The sequence below is a fragment of the Bombus affinis genome, chromosome 14 (assembly GCF_024516045.1).
Source record: "Bombus affinis isolate iyBomAffi1 chromosome 14, iyBomAffi1.2, whole genome shotgun sequence".
Classification (NCBI taxonomy): Eukaryota; Metazoa; Arthropoda; class Insecta; order Hymenoptera; family Apidae; genus Bombus; species Bombus affinis.
Window position 1 is genome coordinate 7,573,609 of NC_066357.1, and position 27,909 is coordinate 7,601,517.

The 27,909-nt window shown below is 39.6% G+C and overlaps 1 protein-coding gene and 1 long non-coding RNA gene across 7 annotated transcripts in view; one reads left to right on the forward strand and one right to left on the reverse strand.

Annotated features, from left to right (window-relative positions):
• Positions 1 to 27,909, forward strand: part of LOC126923997 (uncharacterized) — a 301,345-nt gene that overhangs the window by 192,428 nt on the left and 81,008 nt on the right. For all 6 annotated transcript variants that reach the window (XR_007713368.1, XR_007713363.1, XR_007713367.1 and 3 more), the window contains exon 4: positions 10,648 to 10,835. This is a non-coding gene — a long non-coding RNA (uncharacterized LOC126923997). The remainder of the gene's footprint in view (positions 1 to 10,647; positions 10,836 to 27,909) is intronic.
• Positions 1 to 27,909, reverse strand: part of LOC126923992 (complexin) — a 324,121-nt gene that overhangs the window by 159,209 nt on the left and 137,003 nt on the right. The gene's annotated exons all lie outside the window — the stretch shown is intronic.

Below are 27,909 nucleotides of genomic sequence, written 5' to 3' on the forward strand. Positions count from 1 at the left end.
GTGAAATGTATAAATAAAAGATGTGAAATGGATTTTCAGAAAAACGTGCTACCTACGATGGGAATACTATAAAAAGTTTAACAGATCGCAGTAATTTATTTACTTTTTATCCAACTTGCCAATTCGAGATAGAAAGTAAGCAATCTCATTACTTTTGGAACAAACCACGTCGATTAATCACCCGTCTACTCTGTTCCTCACTCTTTTCCGCTAGGAATCGAAACGAAAGTCGTCGCGACGTCTGATGGATAGAAATCGAATTCGCGCTGTAAAATGCATTGGTCCGATGATTCACTCGCGGCCGCTCTGCTGCTTCTGGTTTATCGGCCACCAACTGTCCGAGATATGAATTGCTTCTCCTTGAATTATTGAGATTATTTCGTGTTCTTCTATTTCTACATGAACCGCAACAAACTTCTTCAACTCCTTAACAGTGCAATAAAAGCCGATAAAGAAAGTCCAGAAAATATCTACTGGTTCCTTTCTTTTCATTGTAAATTGGATGTTTCACTTTAAGATAAATATAAGAATCTTCGTAGAAGAAGATGATAAAGAAAGTAGGTAAAAGTAAGTGTAAAAATACGTAAATTACGTACATATTCAGTTTATTACATATTAATTAGCTGGGAGCATGGATCGTTGTCTTGGAAGAATACAAAATTTTGACCGACAATTATATTCGAAGACTAAATGGTATTTTTGATAATTTTCTGATTTTATGTTGTCTGTTCTGTTCTATGTTCTGTTTTATGTTCTGATTTTATGTTGATGATAACTTCGAAGAAAGTAGACGATAACTACACAATGTTCTGTAAGAAACGAATAATATCACTTTGGCTGTTACGTTAAATAGCTTAATTTAATCGATATTAGCCCGCGTAATCAATTTTTCCAAATATCTTCTATATATTCTTATCTAATTCGAAAATCAAACGACCAGATACCTTCAATGTGAAATCGGTAGTACACTGAATATATTGAATTTTACTAACAACAATGATATTGAATTTAAAAATCTATAAAAGAACAGGAAATTCCACTTATCGTATTTCCCATCGACGATCTTCAATTTATATAATCTAGATCGAATATATCACGTTTCAGATGATATCAGTGGCTATCCTAATACGATACTTGTAAACCCGGTTCTATCACCAAACCACATTTTCGATAGTTCAATTACGTCGCGGTAATTCTCGCTACCAGCTGCGGGTGTGTATTTTTCTCTTGGCTCACACACGTTAAAAGGACTATGGTCGTGTGCAAACGCGTTTGACGAGTGGTCAAACGTTTTCGAGCTGGCGTTAAAAATTCGTTCGTGGCCTCGATCGTGCAGCCGTATTTTCGAGATCTGCGCACGTTGCTGCGTGAAATATCCTTTGTCTCTTGGCGGAATGGAGCGCAACCTCTACAGGGAGAAAGGTGCTCGTTTTTTTTCGTTCCTGGTTGGAGGTCCGCTAATGGTTAGCCAAATATACTCTGCCCCCTTAAGAGAGTCAGTCACATTCCGCTGGCGGCAAAGAGCCGTGGAATAAAACGCCCAACGTGTTCCGTTTCTCTATGACGCAACGTACGAGCTGAAAAACAGAGCAACGAGGTAACGTGGCATCGTTAAACCGCCTTAGGATCAACCGTAAAAGAGAACGTCGAGTTCTCTGGCACGGGGCGCGCGTGATTCCTTCGTTTATGTCGTGTCACGCGTCTCGAAGCGGTGCTGCGATGTTAACGACGCATCAATTTTCATGGGAAAGCCCGAAATTCCTCGACAGGGTTGAAGAGAATGTCGAAGCTCCCAAAGTGATACTTTGGGGAAGCTTTCGGCTTCCGGCGAAAATTACAGCGGAGTTTCAGCGAAATCTTAGGACGAACATACTTAACGTTGTCAGACTTTGCACTGTTATACTTAACGCTGCTGCGCCTAAGGCTATGGTTACGTTATTCAGAAGTTCTGTCGAATTCGATACGTCGATCTAATCGGATACAAATCTATTCGAACATTGCTCGAAACTTTTGAAATTCTTTTAGCGCTGTTACGAGATCAGATTATCGTGATTATAATAACAAAATCTGAGAGCAATCTAGAAACGTATATAGAAGTTAGAAAATATTTACTGCCAAGACATGTTCAGCAAAGAAGATTAGTATACAGCATGTAATATACATTTTAAATTAGTAAACTTTAAAAGTGGTCTCGCTTTGAGACTGTTAGAAGAGGCTATAATTACCGAGGCTTATTAATATAGTAAAACATTATCAATATAATCGAGATAGTGGAGTGTGATTACGATGTTCATGAAATTTCAAACTGCGAGACACAAGACATTCGTTGCAAACACGTACCTGGTAAGCAATTAATATACAGCATGAATAGTAGTCTCAAACGCATGATAAATGCATTTTTATTAGTTCGATGATTTCTGTGTCACTCGATGTTTCCAGAGAAATCCTATTGATACGAAATATTTGAAGAAGGGTACAACCTGAATATATACAACCTCGCGAAAGTATTCGAACATTCGTAGACACTTTCTTCGACGTTGCAGGCAAACATCGGAAAGCCGCGAAACCTTGAGTCGTTTTATCTTTGGTAAGAGACTGGTGAATCGAAAAAATGGGGACAGAAATCCGTAATGACCAGGAAGCTAGACTGCCGAGTGGGACAGAACGCGACCTATGAATGAGGGTTGCGCTTGTACAAGGTTAGGAACGTAACGCTCTCGCGAGCGACACAATGGAGAAAGCAGGAACAATGGGCCGCGTTCTGCACCGTTGTGCTGTATTGAAAACGGATCCTATGGAATAAGTTTAACTGTACGGGCTACGCGGTAATTGGAGATACAAGGGTGAATGGGGAATAAGGAAACGAGGTTAGAGTTTCTGGAATTTCAAGAGAATCGCGTCTGGCCGCAACGGATCGAAGGGAATTCTCGCCGATCAGGAATAGGAAGCAGAGGTGAAAGGATTGTTAATCATATTTAGGTGAAGTAAGCTATATATTCGTGCGCTTGCAATTATTTAATTACTTGAATTCATATGTTTTATATTCGTGAACCCCATATATTTTAAACTGTTCACGTATCAGTGAAAATATACAGGACGAGTCGGTATAAAACTATCATCTGAAATAGCCATTGATTTCATAAGAAAATGTTTCAAATGAAATTTGTCGTAGTTTATGGGGTTTGGTTAGAGCAGTATGTTTTGATTTTTTAAATCTCATCTCTTTTGAGCTATTAAGTTGAGTTTTTTAATAGTCACCGTATACCTTTTACAACGTTAGTTTTCTCTGTATTATCTGAAAAATACTAACCCATTTGTATCGAAAAACCATTAGCTCAACAGGTATTTTACTTTAATTCGTCGCGTTTAACGTATGGAAGACAAGGAAATACGTTTCTGCGACGAATGTCCAATTAGATCGATTAATGTTGCTAAAAGTTAAACAACCTTAATATCTCACGAAATATAGGATACTAAAAAATGGAATTTCACCCATCTGACAAATCTCTTAACACGCAACGTGATTCATTTAAGACGATAAAATCAATAGATAACGAGTTATTTTAGACAGTGCTTTTCATCGACTCATCGTGTGTAGCGTAATAATTAAGCTTTCGATTGGATATATCTTTCGTTTGTTGGGGAATAATAATTCATTAGTAATGCAAATCAGCATTTATGCCATCCTCCTACGATAAACGAATTTATGAAAGAAAATCATTTGTTTTCGGACAATTAAACATTAATCGCGTACTCGGGCAAATGAAATCGTGGAACTGATAAAAAGTAGATTTGATCATTTCGGTTTCCGCGAGGCTGAAATGTAAATTAAAATCGACCGTGTAATCGCGTTGATTTTATCTCGCGCCGTAGGAAAATCGGCAGGAACAATGGATAGAAGTGGAACGGTCTCGGGGCATAAATTTCGCGCAGCGAAGTCCTTGTACCTTGTAACGGTACCAGGAAATCCATGTAATACCCCGAAAATCTGATCGTTTGGCTACGGAATTACGTAAAAGGTAATTCAAGAAGACGGAACCATCGCCGGAAAATTCTGTGTCAGCTGGCCCCAGTTTCCCATCGAATCACACGTTTCCTCTTGATAATCTAATCTAAAGGACTTTCCATTGATAACATTCCCTCTTCTTTTATCTTGCAATCTCCGTAATGGAACCTTCGAGTAAGGTTTTATTTCGATTGTACAGGAGAAACTTTTTCAATTCGAACGAAATCAATGATTCTTTCAAGACGTGTTTTGTATCGAAATTTTCGTTCCGATTTGGTGCCACGGTTCCGTAGACGCGAAATAACGAGCGTGATAAGTTACACGGCTGTCGGTGAAGCTGAAACAATGACAAAAACATAGATCGATCATAAGTGATGTATAGGGACGACAGGCCAGCGTGTTGTTTGAGTCAAACTGTTCAAAGAAATGGACAGAAATATATAGATAGAAGTATACAGGCAGATAACTGGCGTTATTAACGTGGCAATCAATTAAATACATGGGATGAAACAGTGGCAAGGATATAGTGACAACGATATAGCCGTCACAGCAACGTATGTACCAGAATGAAATATCCTATCAGCGTTTAAACTAACGACGAACTTGCTAGATGGTACATAAAATATTATAAACTAGTAAAACCATCTTATATCGTTTCTATATTTCCACAAAGCACGTAGCTGTTTCTAACTTTACTTAAAAGATAGAAAGAAGAAACACGGCGAACCTCAAGTATATTTCAACACTCGCTGAAAGATGGAAACGTACTAGGTACACTGCAAACTACTGGATAGATACGTTTCAATTAAGAAAGCCAGTACAGCTGTAGGTCTGTGGCTGGTTGTATATTCGAAATGTTTGAAATTTATTGTCATATTTAAACAGTACAATCGATCTGGACATTTCTCGACAAACAGACATCGTTGTCCTTATGGCGAACAGCGAATCCTTTCGACACCAGTCGAAATGGAACTTACACTCGGTTAAGTATATATCTATTTATACTGAACGTAGAGTCAGTGAAATAGATAGCGGCAACAGACCACAGGCTATTGATTTCGGATTGCGGCCAGAGCTGGTGGCTTTTGTCGAGAAGATTATAACGCGGACCAACCCCCTGGATCTGGTCATCCTGGCTAGAACAGCGTTTCTCGAACTAACCCTCGCCAACCTTCCACCCTCGAACACACGAAGAGTGTTCATCGATGCGTTCAGAGAATCTCGTGAGCTCTACCGAGCTAATGTTATAACACCGGCGTGCAAACTGTAATTCCCATCCTGGTTAATTCAATTGCCTGTGTGTATACTTCAGAAGCTGCTCCTCCCAGCATACGTTGATTTCCGCTCATACAGTTCCACCATGTTTGCCAACGTGTATGTAACTTGCTCGTACACACGTGTGCGTTTCCTTTGGCGTTTCTTTCCATGGCTCTGTGTGTTAGGCTTTGCCTCGCGTGCACGTGTCTCGCGCGATAATTCTCGAAAGAGCTTATTTGAAAGTGCACGATAGCGAAACCCAACCGGAGGAAAGTCACGTATCAAGCGTCTGCAGTGTAGCAAAGTTTGAGAAACGCTAGCCAATAGGCCAACCATTTTCCGCGTTACCGGCAGCTACGGAATCTGCCCTGCAGTTGGTGTTCCTCGTCTTTGACTCTCGGAAGCCCGTATCTGACTTCCTCGGTCCTTGAAACCTGTCTTTGTTTCGCTCTTTATTGTCGAGATTCTCGCGCGGAAGCGACCCACTAGCTACCGTGCATAGCTAGGGAGCAGACTAGCTGCGTGATACAGGGACAGAGGAATATTCTGCTTGTTTTACTTATTAAGCGGTACAATTAGTTCCATTTTAGCGAATTATGAGATTAAAATCTGCATTGGTGCTATGCGATTGTAAATAGATTTCTTTTCGCTGCTTCCAGTGTCTAATTATTTTATTTGAAATTTGTTATTCCATGTGCGTCGTGAGTATTCGTTAATTGTTATTCCGAAGACGCGAATGTGCAAAGAATGAGAATTTCGAACAGTGAGACGCGTTTATTTCTGTTGACTATGTTCGTGAAAGGTATAGAGCGTCCTTGAATTCATTCGTCGCGGGATTATTTCGAATAAGGAGGAAAGATTTACTGTCGAATAAAGAATGAAAATACAGATTTATTCGCGACTAAGGAATAACAGTTCGCCAGATAATATCGGTATTTCTTATTCACGAATAAATCTTCAAGCTTTGTTGCTTTAATAAACGAGCGAAATAAAATTTGCCCAACCCTGGATACCCAGTGACCCAAACACGGGACAAGGCAACGACAAAGTAAAGGCCAGTTAAACGAAGAAAACGAAATAAACGCGGGTGATTTTCAGGCATTAAATTGGCAAAGGATTTAACGGGAATCAAGTTGCACGTGGACATATTTGCCGCGTAAATGCATAAATCTGGCTGGCGTGTCAGTTTTCCGCGCGTGATTTCCACCGGTTTCACTGGCGGGGATTAAACGAATTCGACCGTAGGGGAATTCGCGGCGTGCAGCCGCGTGTATCTTCGGCATTAACCGAGCCCATACACGCGAGCCCGATACATTTACCAAAAAATTCCTCGCATGAACTTTTAACGGAGGTCGTGGAGCGCACGCGCGCGTTTCACCTCGACGCTATGTCACCGGTGTGGCGGCCCGATATCGGACATTTAATAACGTCGGCATTCGAAAAATGCACGCGCGGAACGTTACGCCTGGAATTTCATGAAAATCGCTTTCCCGAGAAGTTCGTCCGATAAAGCAGAGGCTGCACCCTCGATTTTTCCGATAACACCACCGGCCGCGAATACAATCGTCTAGCCGCTTCGACGGCCAAGCCTCCGCTTTCATTTATCGAGAAATATTAACCGATCCCGCTAACGAGCGAAATAATTATCCGGGATGGAAGCTACGGACGAACGTCTACTTCGAAAACCGGTACGGATCGAAACACTCGTTTGTTTAAATCGTTTCACTTCGGTTTAAATCGCGAATTTCAGTTTTCTGATAAACAAGGTTGCTACGCTGTGTCTCATAACTGTAAAATCAAGATAACATTTTTAATGCCCGTGTCAGTGATTGTGAAAGTATTGTGAGTTATATAAATATTTCGTTGTTCGATATTTAGACTTTTATATCCGAGCGTGTTAACGAGATATTTCTCCATTCTGGAATTAAATGTTTCGTAAAATATATTATCTTTTTACGTGATATGTTTTATGAGTAACCTGTTCGAGAAAGTGTCTTTCGATCGTTTCAACGACTTAGACATTTTTAAAATTAATAACACATTCTACTTAGTGTGATTTATGATAGTAAAAAATAATGAATTTTATTAAGAAAACGAGTTAAAAGCAAACAGATTTATTTATTTATTTATTTTATATATGTATCGTGACTGTGCATAGTTAATTATCGATCATCGTCTGCTTCAATAACAAAATTTTTTGTTTCGAATAATTTAAGGACTTTAAAGTGTTCATGATGAATCGATGGAAAGGAGAGTAGCAGATCCGCTATTTCTTTATATTTTTCCTTTATCATTGATCTCTCACTTGCATATAATAGACATAACTATAAATTATAATACAACTTTGGCCTTCCCCTTTTCGATGAAACGTCTAAAACACGATATTCCGCTTCAGGATCCATTGTGGTGTTTTATAAAACATTTTATGTGGGGCTTTACCATACACCATATCTCAGACTTTATTTAACGATATAATGCAAAAATATGTAAGTATTTTCTTCCTCATAAGTTTCACAACTTACGCGAATAAAATACATGACTTACACCACTGTCGAAATAAACGAGACAGCAACACGGATAAGCATCAAAGTAAAATCCTCATGACGTTGCTCATTTCACAGATATTTGGCAAACATTTTTCCATACAATAGAATACATTACATTACATTAGAATACATTAGAATACATATTCCATAGAATAGAAATACAAATCTACGCAACATAAAACGAGTGAAAGTCACGAAATGAAATCTTCGGTTTCTTGACTTATATCGTTTACATGATCATCGACACGCTTATGCGTTGTGCTTATTACGACGAGAAACGAAGCTTGACCTGTTTGAAATTATATTGGGGAACAATGTTTCTCAGAATTGATAAATTATAATTCATAATTATAAAACTGCCCCAAAATTTCGATTCTTATGTGTTGTGGTCAATATGATAAAAACGAAGCAAGCTATGTTTGCAATTATATTGAGAAACACTGTTACCCAGAATTGATAAATTAAGTTCCACCCTATACTACGAAAGTATAAACCGTCAGTTTGTTACAAATGATTTCGTCTTTCATTATCTCACTGTCTGTATGATCGATCCGTCTTACTGTTAATGTTATTCATTGCCTACCACGTTCCTTTATATTTAAATCGTTTTTACCGAAATGTGTTTTGCATGCATTGTATAGTTAACAGATAACTTACTTTTGCTGACAAGAAGAAATTATTTTTCCAAATAAGAGGGACAAAAAATAAAATGAAACTAACGAATCCCTTAAATCATTATCCTATTACATTATGCTCGGAGTAGCTGCATTTTTTTATTTAATTATCTTTCCAGGGCTTAATGGCACATAAATTAGGATTCTCAAGATATTTTATTACATTATATTTATTATATCTACAAGAATCATATATTTGAGGATTAAAAAAGTATGATATTTCGATATTCGATAGTTTCAAGTAGACGTAAATTAAATCACGAGAGTCGGCTAGAAACGGAAAGCTCGGAAAAGTTGCGGGAGATCGAAAGCTCGGGACACGATTTATAATACAAGGTAATAGGGATGGCGCGGTAGCCATTGTTCCCTGGTAAGAAAGTTTTACAGAACGCTGAAACATTCAAGGAATGGCTGACGGGTATCTCGCCGGTGTGAAGTCGAATGCATTAATAACGCAACGATGGGCCAAAGGTCGAGTTCGAGGTGGTTGGACAAATTTTTCTTTTCCTATGACTACTTTGGGAAATTCGTTTGTCAGAATAAAATAATCAGGTTCGTTTCTCGGGACTCGCGACAGGTTCTCTTACCGAAACATTCCAGGCAAGAGGTTTATCGCGTTTCCGCGTCTCGCGAACTACCACGTCGACAGCCAACAATCGGAATACGCTTTCGTGCACATTAAAAAGACGAAGGCGAACTTGCCGCTCGCTCGTTTATAACACAGACTTACGAAAACTTTTTTCTTCGCTCGAGAACAGAGCTGAACCACGATCTTACGAATTCGCGGGTGAAACTTTGTTAGTTGTAACTACCGAAAAGTAGCGTATCACTTTTCTCTCAAGAAAAATAAAACGAGATAAAGAAAAGGAGAGGATAATGTTAGAAAGTCGGAATTACGTGATGATTTAAAGGTTGAAAGATAAAAATTCGCCAACAGCCACAGAGTTAACAGACGAAAGTTAAACTATTATAAATACAAGATTTTAATAATTCGTCTTAGTTTCGAGTTTCATAGATAACCGATAGATTACAGGCAGTTCGATTAATTATGATATAATGGACAAAGAACAGATTCTACGTGATAGAATAGGTAAAAAATGTAGCATAGAATCTCCTCATTATTAATGCTGGAACACCTTGTACAGTAGCGGAAAGAAAAATGTAGGACGAGTTTTCTATTAAATATTTTTCCTGTTCTAAACATTCGTCCATTATAGAACGTACAATTTTATTATAAATCCATTTCTCTCGTTCATTATAATTGGCTTTTGCAAAGTTACGTTTTTTCTGTTTCACTGTTTAAACTTTCATGTAGCCGTCGCTTGAAATTAATTTCTAATTGGAGGGCTCAGAAGTCAATCAGTGTGAATCGGTCAATTCATTCACGCTCTTTCGTTGTCAAAACCTCCAGCCGACGAAACAATTTAATCGTTATAATACACTCTCTAATTCAGTTGTTATAATATAATTGTTAAACTATTCCGTTGATTGAAGATTCCGACAACGAAGACGTATTTACACCACGTGAATTATTTTTCATGGGAAAACGATTGGCTTACACCGATTGCCTTCTGAGCCCTCCAATTATCGTTTCTGCAATCTGCAGCAAATTGAAAAATAAAAAATCCCCGTCTACTTTTCCTCTACTGTAAGATGTGACCAGAAAGTTTCCTGCATTCGGAACGCAAATCGAAAAGAATAGTCAGAGTAAAAATGTCAATTAATTTTCATAGCACGGCGGTAGTCGGTAGGAAAGTTCTTCGTTAATGCGTTGCTTGGACCGTTCGACGATGTCCAACGCATAATTAATATCGTTAACGCGACAAACTGAGAGCCGGAAGAATTTTTTCGCCGCACATTCGAGGCTGGAGACCGCGACGATTGCGATTCAGCTAGGCATTAACGACGCGTTGGATGGTCGTTAAAATCTCGTTAAGTGTTCGCGCCATTCTGTCTCGTCTTATGCTAATGTCGGCGCATAATCCGCGGCCAGAAACAATGCTATTCTTTTCTCTCGCGGCCAGGCCGCTTAAAACTTCGCGTTTTCTTCCGATGACGCGGCGAAACAGAAAGCAGTCAGCATGTTGCGCGTCGCGCTTGCAAATGGAACAGAGAATGGTACTTCACGGCCAAATCATAATTCATAAATTCTTTTTACTTTCAGATTAATTTACGGGACGACGCCTGTAAGCGGAGGATGCAAGAAGAATGGTTATTAAACTGCCAGAGTTTTGAGGTGCATCAGTTCATAAATATTAGGACGCTTACGGAAGCTTAAGGAAAGTTAAGGAAAGCTATTAAGAAATTATCTAATCTCCCGAGAATTGGAGATTAGAGAAGAAGAACGACGAGGTAACGTTTTTCATTATTTACAGTCATTTTTAATGTTCCATCCATTTCATTCGATATTAATTTAATCATATTTTATTCCACATTATACAGTCTCATATTAACGAAATGATCTTTTTTGTTTTATTGTACGACGAAACGTGTATTTTCCAAGTACTTTTGCGAACTACTAAGGTCCCTTAGAGCCACGATTTTCAACCGGTTTATCTGATTATTTAGTCAATGCTCTCTTTTTTCTTCAAATTGTCAGATAAAAGCAGCAATACGCCATTCTAGTTCTTAACTATCCTACCTCCGCTAGTTTGTGAACTGAGCTTCAAGTTCATGAAGTTTAATGTCATTGGATGCGGCTGAGACTTTCAAGAACCGAATGTTCGCCGCTCTCTAAGCAGAATTTTTATCGTATTATCACGAATTTCCATCCTTTGTACCAACGAGTCATACGTGGAAAAACATGGCTGAAGTTAGGCAAGTTGTTGAAGCTGGACATTCGAATTTTCTGACCTGGTATTTCTGATGAGATGGAAGCGGAGGAGAGAGAATGCGCGTTTCGAAGAAAGAAGCGGTGGAAAACCGCGCGCCACGTTCGAGTGTCCGACTATTTCTGAATGCAAACGAGCCATTGTACATTCTACCGCGTAATCCCGCTGCGATCGTACGTATGTCTTTGTTATTGTTAATAAAAAGACAAAGAAAGACACGTATGATCGCAGCGGGATCGCGCGGTAAAATGTCGCTCGCGCGCATTCAGAGTTCGCAGACAATAAAATAATAAAGCGGGTAGAGTTTAAAGAAAAGAAACAAAGGTATGCTACTTGCAAAAAATTCCGCATCGTTGAATTTTTTATGACCATAAACGGTATTCGATTACTCAGACTACTTCCGAACACTCGATTGCTTTACGATCTCTTTTTAAAGAACAAAGTTGAAACAGTTAGCAACTACCAGGCAGACGTATAGTTGTCCCGCGTGAATGCTGCGCCTTAAATCAAACGCAATCTGTCGCCGCAGAATTTTAGCAATTATACGCGCCACGAGCTGAAAAAGGTTAAAAATCGCAGCTCTAGGGATGACAAACGTCTCTCTTTCGCCGGTTGTCAAAGCAATTCGGACAGTGAGGATCGCAAGCACGTAGAAGGCTGAAAAGCGCCACCCTGGAGAAGTGCACAGGGTGGCCCTCGAAAATGGAAATCCATTCGTCAACATGGTAATTCTTTCCGGCGGCCGAGCGTAATAGACTGTCGTTTGTCCAACGGCCCTTGCGACTCTTCCGCTTCCTCGACATTCTTGCGTCCGTTTTTAACTCATTACCGCCGACTCTAATTAGAACTACCGGCGACTAATCCGCGAATCCTTTCCTGCCCTTTCCTCCTTTTCCTTTTCGTCACCGTACCCGGAAAATTAAAACGCGCGAGGCTCCCACGTCGAGAGTTTGCCGTTTATTTTAATGCCACCCTACGAGAGCGCAAACATCGCGTGAAGAACAAAAAGCGACGGAGACAGACGTCGTCGATGAACCTTTTCACTCTGTTTCACCGTTCTTTTGTGCAGCTTGCGAAGATCCTTCAATGGGGAATCCTGGGCTTGAACAAACGGTCCGTGTAGTTTTTCATTAAATATGAAAATTCTTATTTGATATTATTGGGCTACCGTGATAGTTTAGAGCTGGATTACCTAATTTAATTTAATCACTAATCTGTAGCATTGAGAACGTAGAATACAAAACAAAATTGGACGTCCTAAATTCTAGTAAGCTGATATAAATCATTATAATAATGTAAAATACGAAATAAAATTAATCAAACATAAATTACTATAGCCATCTGTAATTCTAATAGGTTCGAGTTTAGATTCCTTTTTTATTACGTTATGTAGAACTTATCGTCGAGTTGAACCCTTATATTAATTTATAAATATTGAAATGACTACTAATTTGATATAAAACGTGGCAATTAATCTGAAGTATCAAGGAAACGATTAACTCGTTAAGGACTAGACGCAATTTTACTGAAACGCAACTTTAGCGCAAGTACTGTCGGGGCAAAATATGTAGAAATGCAAATTCTTCGTAATTCTCGCATATTAAGATTTCTCATGAATACGTAAGCATCGACGATTTACCGCTAACTATTACCAATGAAAATACTATTTTTCGAATAAATTAACCGCCCCGTTGAAGCAGCTATTTTCGGTGTTTTTTGAAATTTCCCTTGAAAACGTGAAATAATTGATCGGCGAATTTCGTTTTATACAACACTTTAAAAGCAATACAGAAGACCGACGAGGCGATAGAACGAATAAGAGATAAAATACGAAAGTACAGCGGCGAACAATTGGAATTATTTTCGATCGAGAAGCGAAGATTGTTCTCGTATTCGCCAGATGGCTACGGGAATCTTCAGGTGCGAGGCAATTTACGGAAACGCGGCAGTAGAATGGAATCGAGTCGGTCCTCGAAACTCGCCTTCCATTTCTTTCAACGTGATGGCCTCCTTGGATTCCTTGGATCGTTTCACGGCCTTTTAATTCCATCGTGAAACCACGACCTTGCCACACAGTCCGCGCGCAATTCTATTTCACGTCTGTCCGCTTCAAACTTAATAAAGCGTCATGCACAACCGGCTGGCATTTTTCTGTGACTGCCGCCGAAGACGAAGAAGGAATTGAATACGTTGAATGGTCGTTTAGCATCGCGACGCGCTGTACCTCCGGTTCTCCAGTAAACCGCAGCCATCCGACAACGAGAGAACGATGGTGGTGGTTGGTTGAGATGAGCGGCGGTGAACGAAGGGTGGTTGGAGGGTCGTCCTGGATACGGCAGCATCCTCCTGGAATCCTTAATATAGTCCGTCGAAAGGGGAAAGCCGGACGGGGACTAGGAAGGGTGAGAATGGCACGCGAAAGGGGATGATATCTCGCCACCGTGAAAATTACGTTCCGAGCGCGATATACCTCGGCCGGGTAAATAGGCATCGGGAATGGAACATCGTCGGAGAGGTGGGTTCCTACTTCTTTACCGAGCAAATGCACACACTTCTGGCCGCAATAAGGGCTAGGGAATGCTATGGAAGGTAGCAGGATGGGCTGCATCGATTATGAATGGGTTCTCGTTTAGCAAATCCCTGGTTAACCCTCACGGTGGCACGTGAAATATTCAGACATTGCTGATTTGGCTATTTGGTACCTTGAGTACCTCGCCCTTTTTATAAATTATACAGTACCACATTGAATAACATGTACGTACAAGCCGTGGCACGAGACGACTCCTTTGATAAGGAAATGTATGTAGGATAGGAGAAAATCGAGTTTGAAAATTTACCATGCACGCGCACCAAACCTGTTCTTAATTAAACATATTTATATGGCGCCTTAATATGTTTAACGTATCCTTGAACGGATAATTCGACTCCAACCTATTACATATTATAACGAGTATTATACATTTAGACATTTTGTATGTTTCCGCGAGTTAAATGCACCCCGTACATTTTGAAGGGTTTATAAACGTATGAATATCCTCAGTCTGTTTGTAAATCCACAGGTGGTATTTTAAACAGTTCGCGGGGAAAAATTAGTTGAGATTATATCGTAGACCGGTGCTACGGTGAATCATGCTCTTTTGCCAACGTTCTCGTCTCTTCTACTTACTTTTTACGAAGTGAATCGTTTTCGGTATTATGAATTAATTTTAATTACTTCGGTTTTCAATTCTACATTATCCTGTTACGTCTTATACAATCAGCATTCAACGTTTGAAGAAAGAAATCTTGTTCCCATAAATTCACTTACCATAACGAGATAGCTCGAGTAATTATAAATTCCAAGGGAACTTTTTTAAAACACTGTCTGTAATTATCATTCTTCTATGAATTTTAATTTACCGTGTAATGTCTAAACGACTCGATCGATAAAACGTGTTGATGTCTCGCGTTCTAGAAATAATCAACCACCTTCCTCCTCTGATACCTCGACTCGATCGTGATAATCGCTAGACGGGACAATGCAAAGTTACATCGATCGCGGCAATTGCATTAATGCACGAAATAACGATCCACTTTCTACGCCGACGTGATTTCCGCGGTGAATCATTTAAGGAGGAGAAATCGCGCGCGATTACGCGTCGTTTTGTTCGCCGGAAAATTGCTTTCGCCTTTCCTTAATTCGTTTCCAACACTCGCGCTGAACGCGATGCAACGTTCCCCCGAGTTTTGCTACGGCTACGGTACGTTCTCGCGTATTCGATGAAATCGCGCGCGCGAATCTCGTTATCGCACCATCAGGAATCGTCGATGCAGCGCGCGACAATATATCGAGGAAAAATCGCCGGAGTATCGACGAACGATAGCGAATACCGCACGTACGGGACACATTTTGCTCGGAACAGCAATATATTTTATTAGGATGGTCCCGCGGCCTCGCAGTCCCGTGGTCTCGTGTCTGCAATTATATCTCCATGCAAATGATCCGGCCGAATTAGCAGCGACCGATTAATTAGCGTTGCCGGTAACGCGCGTCGCATCTGCAGATCCTTGTCGATCGATCGGCATACACACTGAGAGAAAGAGAGAGAGAGAGAGGGAGAGAAGGAGAGAGAGACCGAGTGCTGTCACGCAGAGTGATTGCAGCTGCAGCAATTAGCATAATCGTGACGGAGAGCTCGTGTGCATGCCGAAGGGACAGAGAGGGCGAGAGAGAAATGCAAGTACGACGGATATAACGAGAGAGAAGAGAGAACACACGTTGGATGATCGACATTTTCGTTTGCGTAAAGCCGCATCCTCGTTAACCTCGAAGCCGCAAGAGATCATCGATCAGAGATCGACAATGGAACGCGTCACAGTGTCGGGACAAAGAAGTCAATGCCGGGATAAATTGAAGAGGGAAGAGCCTCGATCAGCTGCTACTATCGATCTGTCGCCCATCGCTGATACGTAATCTAATCGATTGGTAACTTCCATGAATTGATTTCGTCAAGATTACGGCGACAGGTTTTACGGCGACAAGTATTCAGGCGTTTGATACTCCTTAATTTTACAAATACCTTGTAATGTAGGTATTACAAATTCTTATCGAAAATTCTGATCGATCGATCGTTTCATTTGTAATTTGAATTAATTATCGTTAGACTGCGGGTGTTTATGCAGATTCACATTTTCACGAAAGTAATTGAAAAGGGCTTAGGACTTAGGTAAAAATCGTTTTACGTACATATCAAATATCCTAACAAATATCGCAGGTTGGATGGCTTCAAATTTATATTTCTGATTACGAATATTCTTTAAACAAATTTAAATACTTAATCGGCATTATAACATTGAACATTTGCATGATACTGTCTGTCAGAAATCTCGGCATATTTTTGTAATAACAATTTTTAAACAGAAAGATTTTGTTTCGAAAAGAGAAAGATTATAAATTTTTAAAAATTATATTTCCACTACAAAAAAGCAATGGAATTTTCACATTATCAGAATGGCTGGTGATTCGCGTCGGTGGATGCATCTGAAATTGTCGTTTAAACTCAAACTATCTTTGCGCTTCCACTTACGCTTAACCACCACTCCAGTAACACTTAAGGATAAATTTCTTTCGTACAAAGCTCAGTCTTGTTCCTGACATTAGGTGCTTCAAATCTGTTACATCCGAGGAAGAAGAAAGTCATTCAGACTCATGTGCTCTGATACTGCGTAAGATATTTCCAGACATCCTGTGATTCTCTATACCGCGTGTGCATTTTTGTACCTGCATAAAAATCGATAGTCTAATTATGAACATCCAACACGAAGTTAGGATATATCCTATTATTTTTGTGAATTCGGTGTAATTTTCTATGTGATGTTTCACCATGAAAAATTCGGAGAAAAGTGGTGGCCTTTTTCGCCGTGAACAGTACCCGGGCCAATTTGGTGGCATGCGACCGCACTATCCATTTTCCCGTTAAACCGCCACCAGCATCCTTTCCTTTTCTTCCTATATTTAACACCTGGTACACAGTCGCAAAAATTAATTACCGAGGCCACGATTATAGCGGTCCCGATGAGAAAACAACTTTCATACATATCTCAACAGAATTATAATCCTCTTTCATGATTCAATGAAACATGTTGACGTACGTAGGAACAGTGGGTGGCAGAAGTATTTGTACATTTATCGTACAAAATTTTTATGCGCATATACCATAACGAGACACGATTGCCAAAATTATATTGGCAAAATTTGAAGAAGTTACAAGATGTTTACTATAAACTTATATTCAGTAAAAAATTAGTATACATTACAAATAATCGCCATAAGCAAATAAAAAGGATTAAAGATGGTTCCACTGAATACTGACACTTATTGCTTATTTTAATTTACTTTTTCGATCCCTGAAAAATATATTTTTGTATAAAATACCTTGTAATCTCTGTATACGTTTTCAGAATCGTTTAAAATTTTACCAATATAACCATGATGGTTGGATAACTTTACATAACTGACGGAATTTCACAATTTTTCATGGAACGTACATAGTGTGTTCATGAAAAGCTGTGGACAAGTGTACTTTTACGAAATACTGCACATGAAGTTTTATAAATTTTATACAAACCAGCGACCGCGCTGGCCGTGTAATTCGCGCCAAGTGGAGCTTAACCATTTTTTAATTACGTGTCTCATACGATCAAACGTTTCTGCCTTTATTCGTTTGATTGCGACCTCCTTGTTAATTAAATCGCTCGAATACCTCGCGGATTCAATCGCGAAACTTTTCCTCATCGACAATGTAACTTGCCCATCGAGAATCTCGTTCGTTAAATACCATAACGAGCTTGCTCGCGTTTCCTCTATTGACTGGAGGGAAACTTGCCAGAACTATGCTGGCAACCGGATCAAACTTCTCGATGCAGCCGAGTATCGACTACGCACAGCCACCGACACCGCGTGTACACACTGAATAACTGCAGTAACAACGGTTACTATAATTACCGAGCAGACAGCGTGCGTTTATGGTTGCAATGTTAACGATCGTCGAGCGAACGCGTATCAATGAATTCGCGAACGCGATACGTTGATCCCAGTGGCAATTGAAAAACGTCGAGGAATAATAATTAACCGAACATGCGAGCAGGATTCAACGTCGAGTCCGCGGTTGATCGTTAATGGGATTAGCGCGGCGATGCACCACGCTAATCCAGATTCTACGACTTCCGCTCGATCGAAATCGCGCTACACCGATACCTGTTCGACAGTCCGACGTCGATGAGGAATTTTAACGATCCAGCCATTAGTTAACGAGGATTTCCAGCGCAATTTCCACGGAATACATTGTCGCGACGATTTGCAAACTTGTAATTCGATTCGCGGCCGATTCGATATAGCGATAATACGCGCGGAAAGTTTCACTTAACGGCACGTGCAAGCAGTTTAATCGGCCACTTTCCGGAAAATTGAAATCTTCTAGTCTACAAAATCTAGTGTCCAGAAAAATAGAGGAGATCGGTGTGATCTACGGAAGTCTGGATTCTCATAGGAACCGAGCAGACGAAGAAACTCTAGTTGCCTACGAGGTTCCAGTCTCTCATCTTCGACTTGCTCTTCGAGGTTCTGTGGCTTTCGTTCCAACTTTGACTCCGACAGGAAAGTTGTCTAGCTGGGCGTGTCCGTCTCTGCTGCCAGAGTTAACGAGCTAAGAGTGGATTTCCTAGACGACGTTCGCGTTAAATTCATTCGTTACTATTATTCTCGTTATTGTTACTTTATTTACAGTGTTTCATTGGCACGTGTGCTTGTAAAGAAAGACGCATTTGTATCCGGACAGTTTAAAAAATCGTACTTTAGTCGATTTGGAGGAACTCTATATAAGGTTTACTAAAATACACAGATTAGCGAGGAATTAGTAATTGGAAGCAACATTTACTTCCCTTTTATCGACTCTGTTGAGAATTGTGGATCTTTGTCGCCGAAATAAATATACAGCAACACTTAGATTACGCTTAGAATTGATATCGAAGTAATTCCAGATTTATTTAATATGCGATTTACAAGATCTTCGATTTGCACTACACATTTGCACGCGTCTCAGCGCTCTTTGTCTTATCCTCTATACCACACTACTCATGGAAGTAGCACACAAAATTACACATATCTCAATAGATTCGATAAATTATCCTGTTGGGTTGCCTAATAAAAACACAGGAATTCGCTACCTTATTATTGCATACTGACTTTCGAAAATTAGTTTTCGAGTTATAATTTACCATTAAATACCATATTTGTAAATACGAATTATAAAGATGAAAATCATTTGTTCATTTGCCCGGATACTTTTGATCGGTCGTCAGTCGCATGCGTTTGAGTTTGTAAGATTCATGTTTAACGTGTCGCGCAGTAAAACGTCGTTCGTGAAATTCCTTTTTCCAAAGGAAAGCATCGTCGAATGAAAAGTGGACCAACGCGTCCAGTTTCACGCACCGTCGACGACGTGCAACTTATTTCGCAAACGAATCACCCGACGCGTTCACGGACAACTATTCCTCGATAAAACTCGTCGTTTGTTACTACTAACTCGATTCGCAGTCCGCGTTTCGTTAAACTTTATATAGCTATCGAACCAATGCTCCGCTCTAATTCTTCCTTCGATTTAAAACGATTCGACCCGACGCACACTGCGGCAATGCGGTGGACAAAAATCGAAACAACCATCGTTCGATGATACCATCAGTCTACAACTAAATGGTATAAATGTAAACAATAATTTCCGCAAAAATCGATAGAGGATTATTAAAGATCGTTTGTACACATCGAAATCTAATCGCTTGAAAATTAGCTCGCTCCTTCGTTATACGTTCTTGTTTGCCAATTCTCGTCAGCCAGTGTTAACCTTGCACATTAAATATGGTAAATTGGAACAAAGATAAGTACAATTTTAATTTCCAATTAAAACGTCTCGTTCTTTCTTTAAAGAGCGATTAAAAAGATTCGTTGTTTCTTTAAAGAACAATTTAAAAAAGAACGATTCAAAGAACCTTGTAATTTTGATTCTTCTGTGTCAAGAAGATATTATATAACATTGCCATATAATTTTTTTCTGTTACAAACTGTTACACCGCACGTTCTTCACTTTTTTAGTAAAATTCATTCGTAATCGCGAATTTTCCTGATCGCACTCGATCCAAGAAATTTTGAAAGTTGCACACAAAATTCTGCTCTTTGGAAGAGAGGATAAATGTTTTCTGTATGACACTTACAAAGAAATGCAAACATTGTTTCGAGCATCGTTTACTTAAACGTGATCGTGTTTGGTTAAACAAAGGAATAAATATTTCAACCGAGCCAGGACGTAAGGGAAATATTAACAAAGATTCGATAAACAGACTTTTACTCGCGTCGGGACGCCTGATATCAAGTTTCCAGGAAAACTGCGCGTTATATGCATTTTTTATCTTTGTCTCGAATCCTCGTTCAAGTGCCTCACCGCACGACGCAGTTTCCGTTTCGAAAACAAACGCCGAGTGAAAACTAGACGAATATTTCGCCCAAGGAACGTCGGAAACGTCTAAACTGACGATCCTCCGTCTCGCTTGTCCCGACGATTAAAATTCTTTTAAGACCCGTTGCCAAATGCTGAGAACGCAGAAGAAAACCCACTGGATTCCGACTGGTAGCAAAACGACTCGAGCGAAACTGCAACGGCCACGGCGAATACGTTTTTGGGGCGATCCGGGCTTCCCGATTTCGTTGGTTTTGCGGACAATGCCGAGGAAAAGGATTTGTAGAGATGGAGGGAGGAAGAGAAATCGAGGACACGACAGAGTGTCAGCGTGGAACTGACTTGAAATATAACCGGAGATATCCACGCTGGGATAACGGAGTCGACCAACCTGCATTCCTCCGGGCTTTGCTCGGTTTTGCGATCGTTTGCAAACGCGAACTGGACACGTCGGCGTGCTTCTGCTTTCGATCTCGAATTTGGGATTATACGCTTCTGAGCGAAGTTTCAGTAGATAAATTCACAATTTATTCGCCTTTTCTACCAGCTGCAATTCTTCCAGAAAATCGCTTCACATGTCATCTAGTTAACGAATCCTCCTGACTTCTAAAAGAAGTTCAATTCGTTTGGCCTAATTTTAAGAAAGTTATCTGTGTTTCAAAGAATGTGTCAATATTTTTGTTGGCAGCCGTATATATTTCACAATCTCACGTCGAATGGAACCATCAACTAGCTTGTAATTTCTAAAATTCATCTGTTTTATCTTTGTTTTAATTCTAATACCAAAAATAATTATAATACGTGACTATAATTCGTTAAAATTAGCAACTTGCAACGTGTGACTTATAAAATTTCGTTAATTAAAATTAATGAGAAACTTAAATACAGAAAAATGGATAAAATGCACCTAAGTAAAAATATATAAAATATCTCCAGTATAGTATTTGTCATGATATAATATCTAGAAGACGATTATTAATACTCCGTTGCTTTATTTGCGCCTAAAAAATCTGAATTGGAACGGACATTCGTAGTCTATCGATAACAGGTAGAATTTTGAATAAAAAGCTTCACAAAACAGCATCCAATTGCAATGGTAGGGAAAATGCCGCGTGCCACTGTTGTGCAACGTGCCTGAAGCGTGTTTCCTCTTTTCTTCGGATCGCGTTCTCGTGAAGATGTCGCGACGAGAGGTCGCGGTCTCGAGGAAACATCAATTTTCCATCGGCACGAACGCGGCCAGGAAAATCAATCGGTTAATAGTATCGGCCAATGGAATTGGTTCGCAGAACATTGCGGCCTTCCGACACTGGGAAACAGCCACGTGGATTGTCCGTGTCCGCGAAATGTCCGATGGTCGAACAGTAAACGCGGTTGCTAACTGTTTCCAACTATCGACAGAACTTTCTACCCACGATCCGGGGATTTAATTAAATATCGCGAAACACGGCTTCCCTATAACGCAAGGCCCGACCTCGTCTGTTGTACGGAAATATCCAGCCGTTTCTCTCACCATCGTGCCTTTCGATCGACTCGTTTAAGGGAAAAGCAAAACCTCTCCACCGATCTATTTGTTAAATCGTGTACGATGCTGTTTTCTAAGGTAGAAATAAATTTTAGTTGTTGCACGAAAGCTTCTCGATTTATCTGTTCGGTAACTATCGAATTTTAATTGTTTAGAAACCAACAGTTCCGTTCCGCGACGATAAAAGCACCGGTGAAAATACGCGAAGCTTCGATGAGAGGGAAATACGTAAAATTATGTTAAAACATAATTTTGTAAAACATTTAAAGTTGTAGCGTCTCGACTTAGTTACCTCGCCATTCTATCATGAAGTTGTATGACTTCGTACTTCATTCACTTTATGAATTTAAAACTTGATCGATATCTTAATTTAATATAGAAAAAGAAGATTAAAAATTGTAGCAGATGTTTGTAACCATTTTCTTCCACATTATCTATCATTTATTTTAATAACAGTTTCTTGTTAATTTATCGACTGAAAAAATTATTTTATGGAATGTAATACAACTCTTAAGAATGAAGAGATTCCTACGAAGAAAATTTTAGGTTTATGATTGTTATTATTGTCAACGATTGAAAGACGTGGCTACATTCAATTCAGGTTTTCCGAAATTTTCTTAACCTTGTCAATTTGCCAACTGAGAAACGATTTATCTCATCGAATATGATACAATCGATAGAATAAGAAATCAAAAGATACTGTTTAATATCATTTGATACTCCTATCACAAATAATAGAAATATACTCGATATGAATACTAAGTTCAAGTTGGAAAAATCTTGACCTATACTACTGCGATTTTCAATCATTGTTTGTATCGTCGTTTGGTGAAACGAATTCCTGGAAGCTGAAGTTTCTTGAATCAGGAGAAATTCAGTTTGTGCAGGTCTCGGCGAGACCGATCGCTCGAAAACGTCACGCGGATTTTATAAATGGAAACCGTTCCGTTTTATTCTCCCCTTTCGTCTTGGCGGCAGCAATATCCGTGGTGGTTGCGGTCGCGTTTCGCCGAAATTAAAGTCGCAAGATAAACGAGTCGCATTTACGAAACGGCGAAAAAATTCCCCGCGAACGTAAAGGGATATGCTTTTCGAGAGTCTCTCGTTGGTAGGTAGATTTAAAAAGGACAATTTCTAAGCTCTATTCCCGGATGAAATTCCCTTTCGAAGGAATTCCACGAAGGACCGAAAACTCAAGAGGCTCTCCGCAGCTTTCGTCGATGGCGTTTGATCAAGTCGCGAGTGGAACAAATTCCAGACAATTGGAATTTCACCCTCGAAACGTGATGTACACTGTGACCCTTAAAAGTATGTGTTGTTAAAACTTGTTTATCTCTGACAAAATGTAATTTAGTGAGAAAAAAATTGAAATAGGAAAATTCAGGATAATTTTGTGCATTATCAAAGCTGTCGTAGAATATTATGACTTGATAAAATTTAGTGTTGCAAGTAGTAGTACAAGTTGGTAATTGGTGCAAGTGTTATCGTTTAGTGAGTTTATTATTCTCGGATTGTTGGGTTGTTCAGCGTCGGGTTCTTCCAAATTGACAGAGAGATTATGGTGATCGATTCCACCAATAATATTTGGAAATAATTTTGACACTCTGGCTAATCGGGTATTTACTTTTATATTATACCATTGACAAGATTTCAAATAAATCATTTATATTTCATGCGACGTATATTCGCTGATCGTAAAAAAAATTGTAAAAAGTGCTTCGCGTCGCTAGTTTACCCATTAGTTCATATATTCTAGTTACATTCGTGTGTTTTTAATAGAAAGTGAGGAAAATGAAGATATGCTTATCGATTAAACGGACAAATCGAAACGAAAGAAAGGAAATGGAACGCGACGTGTTATTATCGAGTTGACGAGTTGCAACGCGGATATTATTTTCGAGCTTTGAACCGGTAGTCCCGTTAATTATCGGCGTTCAATTAATTTCAGATAGATTACCGGCTACGAAGACAGATCACTGTCGGTATATATATTATTAATTAATAATTTCCGCCAGTGTCGATTTCGAATTACGCTAATCCGCCGTCAATTTTAGCGGCGCGTCCAACTCAGCGCCGATTCTAATTTATCGATTTTTGACGGAAACCAACTAAATTTGTTCGTTTAACCAACTCGCTCAATTTACAGTCAAATAATTTCCAATTATTTTCTTCTTTATAATCGTTGCAGCTACAACGAATCGAAATACGTAGTAAGAGATCGTGTAAACTGTTTGGAACAGTGTTAATCGGAAGTAGCGAATGAACAATTATATGTTGGCTCGTGTACAATTTTATCTGATCTAAATCTCCCTTTGGAAGCATTTAAGATGCATTAAATGACTCATAATGCTGCGGCTGATAAAATAATGACGTATGAAACGTACTAGATTATACGATACAAAAGGTATAATCGAAAACAGAGCTATGAAATAGAAATTGACCAAACCCATGATCGAGAGATACGGCGTGTACATTCAAAGAACATATTTAATGTTACTACATACATACACGCGTACAATTAGCGAGCTTCCTATTACGATATTGAACATATGAGTTCTTTACAGTTTAAGGTTCCAGATGAAATAACAATTTTTAACAAATTTAATAAATCTAACGATTCATCAAGAATTCTGTAATTTCCTCCGTGTCCTGATACTTATAGAATTCTGCACGCGCCATGAAACTTATGAGGAGATATGTCGAGTTGGCATTGAGTTTAGGGGCGTTTAACGAACTTTCGTTTGGATTAGCCATTTTTTCATTATACAATACAGATGATAGTTAATGGTACAAATATGATTATCACTAGCAATAAACAATTTCACTACACAATAATAAGTTCTCGCTAAAGACTTATATTACAGTAACAATGATTACTTAGTCCCTAAATGAATATAATAATAAATCCACAAGGTGATTATATGGCTAATACAGAATTTGACAATTAATCGTGACGATTAGGTACTCGAGATGCTAATGACAATAATCTTAGGTTCAATAACGAATACGCTTACTTGTCAAAAGTCTAAGTGAAACTGAACTCATGTACTTTTCTATGTACCTCTCTGTATCCCTTGGGTCAACTATATTTTTAAGGAGAACTATACAACTATGTCATACCTCTGTTAGGTAAAAACGTCCATCCCGTGACCGTGGTTACGTTTAGCGACCAGATGTGTCACTTCGAGCCCAAGCCTACTGTCATAAATCTCGGGCAAACATAATCGGATTAAATTATAAACAACTACTATTAAATTTTATTATTTAAGTACAGTTATAATAAAAAGCCTAGACTAAAGTATTGGGGATTTTCCCAAAAATTCCAAAGGAAAGGCCGCGATGTTCTTTTATCTGCGACATCTATATAAATATACCTATGAGCGATAATATATTTCTCGGCGACAAGCATAATTTTCACGATCATCTGTGAGTTATCGTACGAACCGAATGCAGTGGGTCGCGTTGCATAACTTTTAACGTGGCTGGGGAACGACGAGAGGATCTTGCACAAAGCTGTAAAAGAAAGGAAAAGAGACGTAACTCTGCCGCGTGAAAAGCAAGAATTCGAGAAACGCGCGGTAAGCGTGTGCCGGAGAATTATACAAGAGGATTTTTACGAGAAAGCTGCGCTTTTATTCAGCGGCACGTAATTGTTCGCGCGAAATACGCAAAACGGCCGCGGTTTTTCGTTCGCCGCCTCCACGGTGGCAACGGTTGGTTACTTATTTTTAGACCGTGCACCACCTTACAACGACCCTACATTTTATCCGTGCCACGTCTAAAGCACGATCGATATGTTCGTGCGCGTCCAGCCGCGAAAACTCGGCCTCGAAATATCAGGCCGGCCTAAAAAGCCGCCAGTCTCCGTGCACAACTTTGTCCTGCAAAGATGGATGATTCGCTGTTTGAAGAAGACGTCCTGTAAATTCGCCGTGTTATCCAAAATCTGACCTCAGCTGTCTTAGGCTTGATCTCATCGACCAACAGACGAATCAGTCGCCTGATCTTTCGACAAAGTGATTAGCTAACTAAACAACGGGTGTATTACATTTATTGTCGGTGTAAATTTTCTCAAATTTCAGCGCATCGCGTGTCTTTTATAAAAATATCAGAGAAAACGCGTCTCTATCGATAATTGATCAAATAAAACGGTCCTCCTTCGCTGAAGTTATATGGAAGTTTATAGCGTAAAACTTTACACACGAACTTCCGTGCTTTGCTTCAACTTCAACCAAGTCTTAACATAAAAATACGTCGCAACTTAGATCCCATATCGTATTCTACCGATAGTGTACCTTTAAGTGTCTGCCCTTCTATTTAAGGTAGACAGACAAAAGCGTGCTTCCCTCCTCTTTTGTCTGCGAAATTTCGTCGGTTCGTTTCTTTGGAGTGCGCGTTGGACGCCGCGACGCGCGACATATCAGAAAGAATCTTCGAAATATTCGAGTCGACGTATCTCCATATGTTCCGTTTGATCTATTTGATTTGAGAAGTAAAATTGCGTAAATAAATGTAATACGTACTAAGTGAACGTAATTATTGTTCAAGAATTACTACGCAATGACGTTCCATCTGATAGATCATCGTACAACAAATTCAAAAGGAGAAGCTCGCGTTGAACAAAGGGAGGAACGAATTAAGAAGTTGCGAGTGATAACAAGCGGCGTCTAATTGCCAAGCAAACGATCGGGCGGGCAAAAGCAGCGTTCGTTTTGTCGCGACAGTCGTAATTGAACGCAAACTCGTCTAATTACCCAAAGAGAAACGAGAGTAAGAGAAAGAAACAAAGATCGGGGCGCTGTCCTATCGAAGCATCGTCGGGAATTCTTGGCGACGAAGAACCACGTAAATGGAGTATCCGCGTGATTAATTCAGAACTCTCGGAGAACGGCGTGCTGGCATAAAGCGGCCCAGACACAAAAGCACAGCTTTTGTTCTTATTTAACGCGGCACAATCTCGAGATAAGGGTCACGGGTGCACAATGCGCGACCCCAAGAATTATTTCACGCTGCCTCCAACTTCTCGTCGTCTCTTGCACGCTCTCGTAGTAGCAAGGTTCTCGCGCGAGAAAAATAACTCCTCGCCACGAATAGTCATGTTGGACTCTAAGCTCGAGGAACAACGGACGTACCTGTTGGCGAGAACGTACACCGTCGTTCATGTGCATGTCTCGTCATTTTGTATTAAATATACGCGAATGTTAAAATATACGAATTAATGGCGAACTAGAAATGAGAAGCATCTTTCAGTATTTTCTTATATGATCAACGATGAGTGACAAAAGAATGTTTGTAAAATAAGAAGGGTGAAAAGGGGACACAATTTTAGGAAGTTGATTTATATTTGCTCAAAGCAATAAATAAATATTTATGATGTAACTATACTGTTACAGAGTAGATGACTCTTATGAATATGATGAGAAATTTTTAGTACAAGAATTAATGATGAAAGTAAAATTCATAGTGTACGGATCTTATCTGCATTTTTATTATCTTTCAAAAGAAATCAATCACAAGAATGTTATTCATTCTGTTCGTGAAATTGTAGAAGACAAGTTTATAATTCGTAATCTGCAACTTGTTCATTTACTAATATCCATTAGCTGGCAAATAATTAAGCAAACGAGACTAATAAGAATTAGATTAATAAGAAGAGGCGGAGTACCTGTCTTATACTCCGCCCTATTCGTACAAACAAGTTTCTATCATACCTAGTTTCCACACGAATAAGACTGATTCCCGTGACTGTGTTTACTTTTTATGGAAACCGCACCTCGTTTAATTACTCGAATAAAAACCATATCGTCCCGAGCACCGAGGCCAATTCGAAAATTAGTTTCGAGAGGTTGGTCGATGCGTTTCGATGCGGCGCGTGACGCTGAGCGCGAACGATCCGCGGGCAAGTTATTAAATTAACCTGTGACGGGTGCGCAAAACGAGCCGGAATAATTAAACGTCACTCACTGGCATCGGTAAATCATCGAGCAAATATAAAACAAACGGAACCGAAGTGCTGGTTACGCGTACGCGAACCGACCACTGTTTAACCGCGATGCAACTGTCGATCTATCCTACGTATATAC